The sequence below is a fragment of the Gobio gobio genome (assembly GCF_949357685.1).
Source record: "Gobio gobio genome assembly, chromosome: 10".
NCBI classification, from domain to species: domain Eukaryota; kingdom Metazoa; phylum Chordata; class Actinopteri; order Cypriniformes; family Gobionidae; genus Gobio; species Gobio gobio.
The window spans coordinates 14,689,772-14,697,452 of record NC_137116.1 but is presented as its reverse complement, the minus strand read 5'-3'; positions in this window follow the sequence as shown (position 1 = coordinate 14,697,452).

The following is a 7,681-nucleotide window of genomic DNA, read 5'->3' as shown; positions in this document are numbered from 1 at the left end:
CTTTAATTTATTTACTACAGTGTAACTTTAACTGTTGACTGTGAGTGTGCAGGTGAAAGACGACGAGGCTGACCTGTGATGCTCGCCGGACCTGCCAGGAAGAGACGGGCCGCGGGTGAAGAGCTGGAGCTGTGGGGCTTCCCTGTCTCTGATGACAGCGGCCTCATTAAACATGACACACCACATCATCATCATCATGTGACTGAAGGAGAGATCACACACACACACACACACACACACACACACACACACACACTCACTCACTCACTCACACACACACCGTCACTCACACTCACACACACCGTCACTCTATCTCACACACACACACACACACACACACACACACACACACCGTGACCGTCACTCACACACACACCGTCACACACGCACTCACTCACACACACACACACACACACACACACACCGTCACTCACTCTCACACACGCACGCACGCACGCACACACACACACCTTATGTTTATTTAAATAAAATATATTTTATTGTAATTAAAGGTCACATTTCTAATTTACATTTAATTTAAGTTAAATTGCTAATATTAACTAAAGCTGAAAAAAAATACTAAAACTTAAATAGACATTTAAAAAACTAAAAACCCACACAACAAAATTTTTTAATGTAGTACCATAATACTACATGGGATAAAACAACCCATCCTCTGGGATAAAACAACCCATCCTCTGGGTGCTCAGGGTGTGTGTTTATCGCTCAGGGTGTGTGTTTATCGCTCAAGGTGTGTGTTTATCGCTCAGGGTGTTTGTTTATCGCTCAGGGTGTGTGTTTGCGCTCAGGGTGTGTGTTTATCGCTCAGGGTGTGTGTTTATCGCTCAGGGTGTTTGTTTATCGCTCAGGGTGTGTGTTTGCGCTCAGGGTGTGTGTTTATCGCTCAGGGTGTGTGTTTGCGCTCAGGGTGTGTGTTTGCGCTCAGGGTGTGTGTTTGCGCTCAGGGTGTGTGTTTGCGCTCAGGGTGTGTGTTTATCGCTCAGGGTGTGTGTTTGCGCTCAGGGTGTGTGTTTGCGCTCAGGGTGTGTGTTTGCGCTCAGGGTGTGTGTTTGCGCTCAGGGTGTGTGTTTGCGCTCAGGGTGTGTGTTTGCGCTCAGGGTGTGTGTTTGCGCTCAGGGTGTGTGTTTGCGCTCAGGGTGTGTGTTTATCACTCAGGGTGTGTGTTTGCGCTCAGGGTGTGTGTTTGTGCTCAGGGTGTGTGTTTGCGCTCAGGGTGTGTGTTTATCGCTCAGGGTGTGTGTTTCTTGCTCAGGGTGTGTGTTTATCGCTCAGGGTGTGTGTTTGCGCTCAGGGTGTGTGTTTGCGCTCAGGGTGTGTGTTTGCGCTCAGGGTGTGTGTTTATCACTCAGGGTGTTTGTTTATCGCTCAGGGTGTGTGTTTGTGCTCAGGGTGTGTGTTTGCGCTCAGGGTGTGTGTTTATCGCTCAGGGTGTGTGTTTATTGCTCAGGGTGTGTGTTTGCGCTCAGGGTGTGTGTTTATCGCTCAGGGTGTGTGTTTGCGCTCAGGGTGTGTGTTTGCGCTCAGGGTGTGTGTTTATCGCTCAGGGTGTGTGTTTGCGCTCAGGGTGTGTGTTTGCGCTCAGGGTGTGTGTTTATCGCTCAGGGTGTGTGTTTATCGCTCAGGGTGTGTGTTTATCGCTCAGGGTGTTTGTTTATCGCTCAGGGTGTGTGTTTGCGCTCAGGGTGTGTGTTTATCGCTCAGGGTGTGTGTTAGCGCTCAGGGTGTGTGTTTGTCGCTCAGGGTGTGTGTTTGCGCTCAGGGTGTGTGTTTATCGCTCAGGGTGTGTGTTTGCGCTCAGGGTGTGTGTTTGCGCTCAGGGTGTGTGTTTATTGCTCAGGGTGTGTGTTTGCGCTCAGGGTGTGTGTTTGCGCTCAGGGTGTGTGTTTATCGCTCAGGGTGTGTGTTTGCGCTCAGGGTGTGTGTTTGCGCTCAGGGTGTGTGTTTATCGCTCAGGGTGTGTGTTTATCGCTCAGGGTGTGTGTTTATCGCTCAGGGTGTTTGTTTATCGCTCAGGGTGTGTGTTTGCGCTCAGGGTGTGTGTTTATCGCTCAGGGTGTGTGTTAGCGCTCAGGGTGTGTGTTTGTCGCTCAGGGTGTGTGTTTGCGCTCAGGGTGTGTGTTTATCGCTCAGGGTGTGTGTTTGCGCTCAGGGTGTGTGTTTGCGCTCAGGGTGTGTGTTTATTGCTCAGGGTGTGTGTTTGCGCTCAGGGTGTGTGTTTATCGCTCAGGGTGTGTGTTAGTGCTCAGGGTGTGTGTTTATCGCTCAGGGTGTGTGTTTGCGCTCAGGGTGTGTGTTTGCGCTCAGGATATGTGTTTGCGCTCAGGGTGTGTGTTTGCGCTCAGGGTGTGTGTTTGAGCTCAGGGTGTGTGTTTGCGCTCAGGGTGTGTGTTTGCGCTCAGGGTGTGTGTTTGTCGCTCAGGGTGTGTGTTTGCGCTCAGGGTGTGTGTTTGCGCTCAGGGTGTGTGTTTGCGCTCAGGGTGTGTGTTTATCGCTCAGGGTGTGTGTTTATCGCTCAGGGTGTGTGTTTGCGCTCAGGGTGTGTGTTTGCGCTCAGGGTGTGTGTTTATCGCTCAGGGTGTGTGTTTATCGCTCAGGGTGTTTGTTTATCGCTCAGGGTGTGTGTTTGCGCTCAGGGTGTGTGTTTATCGCTCAGGGTGTGTGTTAGCGCTCAGGGTGTGTGTTTGTCGCTCAGGGTGTGTGTTTGCGCTCAGGGTGTGTGTTTATCGCTCAGGGTGTGTGTTTGCGCTCAGGGTGTGTGTTTGCGCTCAGGGTGTGTGTTTATTGCTCAGGGTGTGTGTTTGCGCTCAGGGTGTGTGTTTATCGCTCAGGGTGTGTGTTAGTGCTCAGGGTGTGTGTTTATCGCTCAGGGTGTGTGTTTGCGCTCAGGGTGTGTGTTTGCGCTCAGGATGTGTGTTTGCGCTCAGGGTGTGTGTTTGCGCTCAGGGTGTGTGTTTGAGCTCAGGGTGTGTGTTTGCGCTCAGGGTGTGTGTTTGCGCTCAGGGTGTGTGTTTGAGCTCAGGGTGTGTGTTTATCGCTCAGGGTGTGTGTTTATCGCTCAGGGTGTGTGTTTGCGCTCAGGGTGTGTGTTTGCGCTCAGGATGTGTGTTTGCGCTCAGGGTGTGTGTTTGCGCTCAGGGTGTGTGTTTGAGCTCAGGGTGTGTGTTTGCGCTCAGGGTGTGTGTTTGAGCTCAGGGTGTGTGTTTGCGCTCAGGGTGTGTGTTTGCGCTCAGGGTGTGTGTTTGCGCTCAGGGTGTGTGTTTGAGCTCAGGGTGTGTGTTTGCGCTCAGGGTGTGTGTTTGCGCTCAGGGTGTGTGTTTGAGCTCAGGGTGTGTGTTTATCGCTCAGGGTGTGTGTTTATCGCTCAGGGTGTGTGTTTGCGCTCAGGGTGTGTGTTTGCGCTCAGGATGTGTGTTTGCGCTCAGGGTGTGTGTTTGCGCTCAGGGTGTGTGTTTGAGCTCAGGGTGTGTGTTTGCGCTCAGGATGTGTGTTTGCGCTCAGGGTGTGTGTTTGCGCTCAGGGTGTGTGTTTGAGCTCAGGGTGTGTGTTTGCGCTCAGGGTGTGTGTTTGCGCTCAGGGTGTGTGTTTGAGCTCAGGGTGTGTGTTTATCGCTCAGGGTGTGTGTTTATCGCTCAGGGTGTGTGTTTGCGCTCAGGGTGTGTGTTTGCGCTCAGGATGTGTGTTTGCGCTCAGGGTGTGTGTTTGCGCTCAGGGTGTGTGTTTGAGCTCAGGGTGTGTGTTTGCGCTCAGGGTGTGTGTTTGCGCTCAGGGTGTGTGTTTGCGCTCAGGGTGTGTGTTTGCGCTCAGGGTGTGTGTTTGCGCTCAGGATGTGTGTTTGCGCTCAGGGTGTGTGTTTGCGCTCAGGGTGTGTGTTTGAGCTCAGGGTGTGTGTTTGCGCTCAGGGTGTGTGTTTGCGCTCAGGGTGTGTGTTTGAGCTCAGGGTGTGTGTTTATCGCTCAGGGTGTGTGTTTGCGCTCAGGGTGTGTGTTTGAGCTCAGGGTGTGTGTTTGCGCTCAGGGTGTGTGTTTGCGCTCAGGGTGTGTGTTTGCGCTCAGGGTGTGTGTTTATCGCTCAGGGTGTGTGTTTGCGCTCAGGGTGTGTGTTTGCGCTCAGGGTGTGTGTTTATCGCTCAGGGTGTGTGTTTGCGCTCAGGGTGTGTGTTTGCGCTCAGGGTGTGTGTTTGAGCTCAGGGTGTGTGTTTGCGCTCAGGGTGTGTGTTTGCGCTCAGGGTGTGTGTTTGCGCTCAGGGTGTGTGTTTGTCGCTCAGGGTGTGTGTTTGCGCTCTCAGGGTGTGTGTTTGCGCTCAGGGTGTGTGTTTGCGCTCAGGGTGTGTGTTTGAGCTCAGGGTGTGTGTTTGCGCTCAGGGTGTGTGTTTGCGCTCAGGGTGTGTGTTTGCGCTCAGGGTGTGTGTTTGTCGCTCAGGGTGTGTGTTTGCGCTCTCAGGGTGTGTGTTTGCGCTCAGGGTGTGTGTTTGCGCTCAGGGTGTGTGTTTGCGCTCAGGGTGTGTGTTTGCGCTCAGGGTGTGTGTTTGAGCTCAGGGTGTGTGTTTATCGCTCAGCGTGTGTGTTTGCGCTCAGGGTGTGTGTTTATCGCTCAGGGTGTGTGTTTGCGCTCAGGGTGTGTGTTTGCGCTCAGGGTGTGTGTTTGCGCTCAGGGTGTGTGTTTGCGCTCAGGGTGTGTGTTTATCGCTCAGGGTGTGTGTTTGCGCTCAGGGTGTGTGTTTGCGCTCAGGGTGTGTGTTTGCGCTCAGGGTGTGTGTTTATCGCTCAGGGTGTGTGTTTGCGCTCAGGGTGTGTGTTTGCGCTCAGGGTGTGTGTTTGCGCTCAGGGTGTGTGTTTATCGCTCAGGGTGTGTGTTTGCGCTCAGGGTGTGTGTTTGCGCTCAGGGTGTGTGTTTGAGCTCAGGGTGTGTGTTTGCGCTCAGGGTGTGTGTTTGCGCTCAGGGTGTGTGTTTGCGCTCAGGGTGTGTGTTTGTCGCTCAGGGTGTGTGTTTGCGCTCTCAGGGTGTGTGTTTGCGCTCAGGGTGTGTGTTTGCGCTCAGGGTGTGTGTTTGCGCTCAGGGTGTGTGTTTGCGCTCAGGGTGTGTGTTTATTGCTCAGGGTGTGTGTTTGTCGCTCAGGGTGTGTGTTTGCGCTCAGGGTGTGTGTTTGCGCTCAGGGTGTGTGTTTGCGCTCAGGGTGTGTGTTTATCGCTCAGGGTGTGTGTTTATCGCTCAGGTGTGTGTTTATCGCTCAGGGTGTGTGTTTATCGCTCAGGGTGTGTGTTTATCGCTCAGGGTGTGTGTTTATCGCTCAGGGTGTGTGTTTGAGCTCAGGGTGTGTGTTTATCGCTCAGGGTGTGTGTTTGAGCTCAGGGTGTGTGTTTGCGCTCAGGGTGTGTGTTTGAGCTCAGGGTGTGTGTTTATCGCTCAGGGTGTGTGTTTGCGCTCAGGGTGTGTGTTTGCGCTCAGGGTGTGTGTTTGCGCTCAGGGTGTTTGTTTGCGCTCAGGGTGTGTGTTTGCGCTCAGGGTGTGTGTTTGTCGCTCAGGGTGTGTGTTTATCGCTCAGGGTGTGTGTTTGCGCTCAGGGTGTGTGTTTGTCGCTCAGGGTGTGTGTTTGCGCTCAGGTTGTGTGTTTGCGCTCAGGGTGTGTGTTTGTCGCTCAGGGTGTGTGTTTGAGCTCAGGGTGTGTGTTTATCGCTCAGGGTGTGTGTTTGAGCTCAGGGTGTGTGTTTATCGCTCAGGGTGTGTGTTTGCGCTCAGGGTGTGTGTTTGCGCTCAGGGTGTGTGTTTGCGCTCAGGGTGTGTGTTTGCGCTCAGGGTGTGTGTTTGCGCTCAGGGTGTGTGTTTGCGCTCAGGGTGTGTGTTTATCGCTCAGGGTGTGTGTTTGCGCTCAGGGTGTGTGTTTGCGCTCAGGGTGTGTGTTTGAGCTCAGGGTGTGTGTTTGCGCTCAGGGTGTGTGTTTGCGCTCAGGGTGTGTGTTTGCGCTCAGGGTGTGTGTTTGTCGCTCAGGGTGTGTGTTTGCGCTCTCAGGGTGTGTGTTTGCGCTCAGGGTGTGTGTTTGCGCTCAGGGTGTGTGTTTGCGCTCAGGGTGTGTGTTTGCGCTCAGGGTGTGTGTTTGCGCTCAGGGTGTGTGTTTGAGCTCAGGGTGTGTGTTTATCGCTCAGGGTGTGTGTTTGCGCTCAGGGTGTGTGTTTATCGCTCAGGGTGTGTGTTTGCGCTCAGGGTGTGTGTTTGCGCTCAGGGTGTGTGTTTGCGCTCAGGGTGTGTGTTTGCGCTCAGGGTGTGTGTTTATCGCTCAGGGTGTGTGTTTGCGCTCAGGGTGTGTTTGCGCTCAGGGTGTGTGTTTGCGCTCAGGGTGTGTGTTTATCGCTCAGGGTGTGTGTTTGCGCTCAGGGTGTGTGTTTGCGCTCAGGGTGTGTTTTTGCGCTCAGGGTGTGTGTTTGTCGCTCAGGGTGTGTGTTTGCGCTCTCAGGGTGTGTGTTTGCGCTCAGGGTGTGTGTTTGCGCTCAGGGTGTGTGTTTGCGCTCAGGGTGTGTGTTTGCGCTCAGGGTGTGTGTTTGAGCTCAGGGTGTGTGTTTATCGCTCAGGGTGTGTGTTTGCGCTCAGGGTGTGTGTTTATCGCTCAGGGTGTGTGTTTGCGCTCAGGGTGTGTGTTTGCGCTCAGGGTGTGTGTTTGCGCTCAGGGTGTGTGTTTATCGCTCAGGGTGTGTGTTTGCGCTCAGGGTGTGTGTTTGCGCTCAGGGTGTGTGTTTGCGCTCAGGGTGTGTGTTTGCGCTCAGGGTGTGTGTTTATCGCTCAGGGTGTGTGTTTGCGCTCAGGGTGTGTGTTTGCGCTCAGGGTGTGTGTTTGCGCTCAGGGTGTGTGTTTATCGCTCAGGGTGTGTGTTTGCGCTTAGGGTGTGTGTTTGCGCTCAGGGTGTGTGTTTGCGCTCAGGGTGTGTGTTTGCGCTCAGGGTGTGTGTTTGCGCTCAGGGTGTGTGTTTGTCGCTCAGGGTGTGTGTTTGAGCTCAGGGTGTGTGTTTATCGCTCAGGGTGTGTGTTTGAGCTCAGGGTGTGTGTTTATCGCTCAGGGTGTGTGTTTGCGCTCAGGGTGTGTGTTTGCGCTCAGGGTGTGTGTTTGAGCTCAGGGTGTGTGTTTGAGCTCAGGGTGTGTGTTTGCGCTCAGGGTGTGTGTTTATCGCTCAGGGTGTGTGTTTGCGCTCAGGGTGTGTGTTTGCGCTCAGGGTGTGTGTTTGCGCTCAGGGTGTGTGGTGTTTGCGCTCAGGGTATGTGTTTATCGCTCAGGGTGTGTGTTTGCGCTCAGGGTGTGTGTTTGCGCTCAGGGTGTGTGTTTATCGCTCAGGGTGTGTGTTTATCGCTCAGGGTGTGTGTTTATCGCTCAGGGTGTGTGTTTGTCGCTCAGGGTGTGTGTTTGTCGCTCAGGGTGTGTGTTTGTCGCTCAGGGTGTGTGTTTGCGCTCAGGGTGTGTGTTTATCGCTCAGGGTGTGTGTTTGCGCTCAGGGTGTGTGTTTGCGCTCAGGGTGTGTGTTTGCGCTCAGGGTGTGTGTTTGCGCTCAGGGTGTGTGTTTGCGCTCAGGGTGTGTGTTTGCGCTCAGGGTGTGTGTTTATCGCTCAGGGTGTGTGTTTGCGCTCAGGGTGTGTGTTTGCGCTCAGGGTGTGTGTTTGCGCTCAGGGTGTGTGTTTGA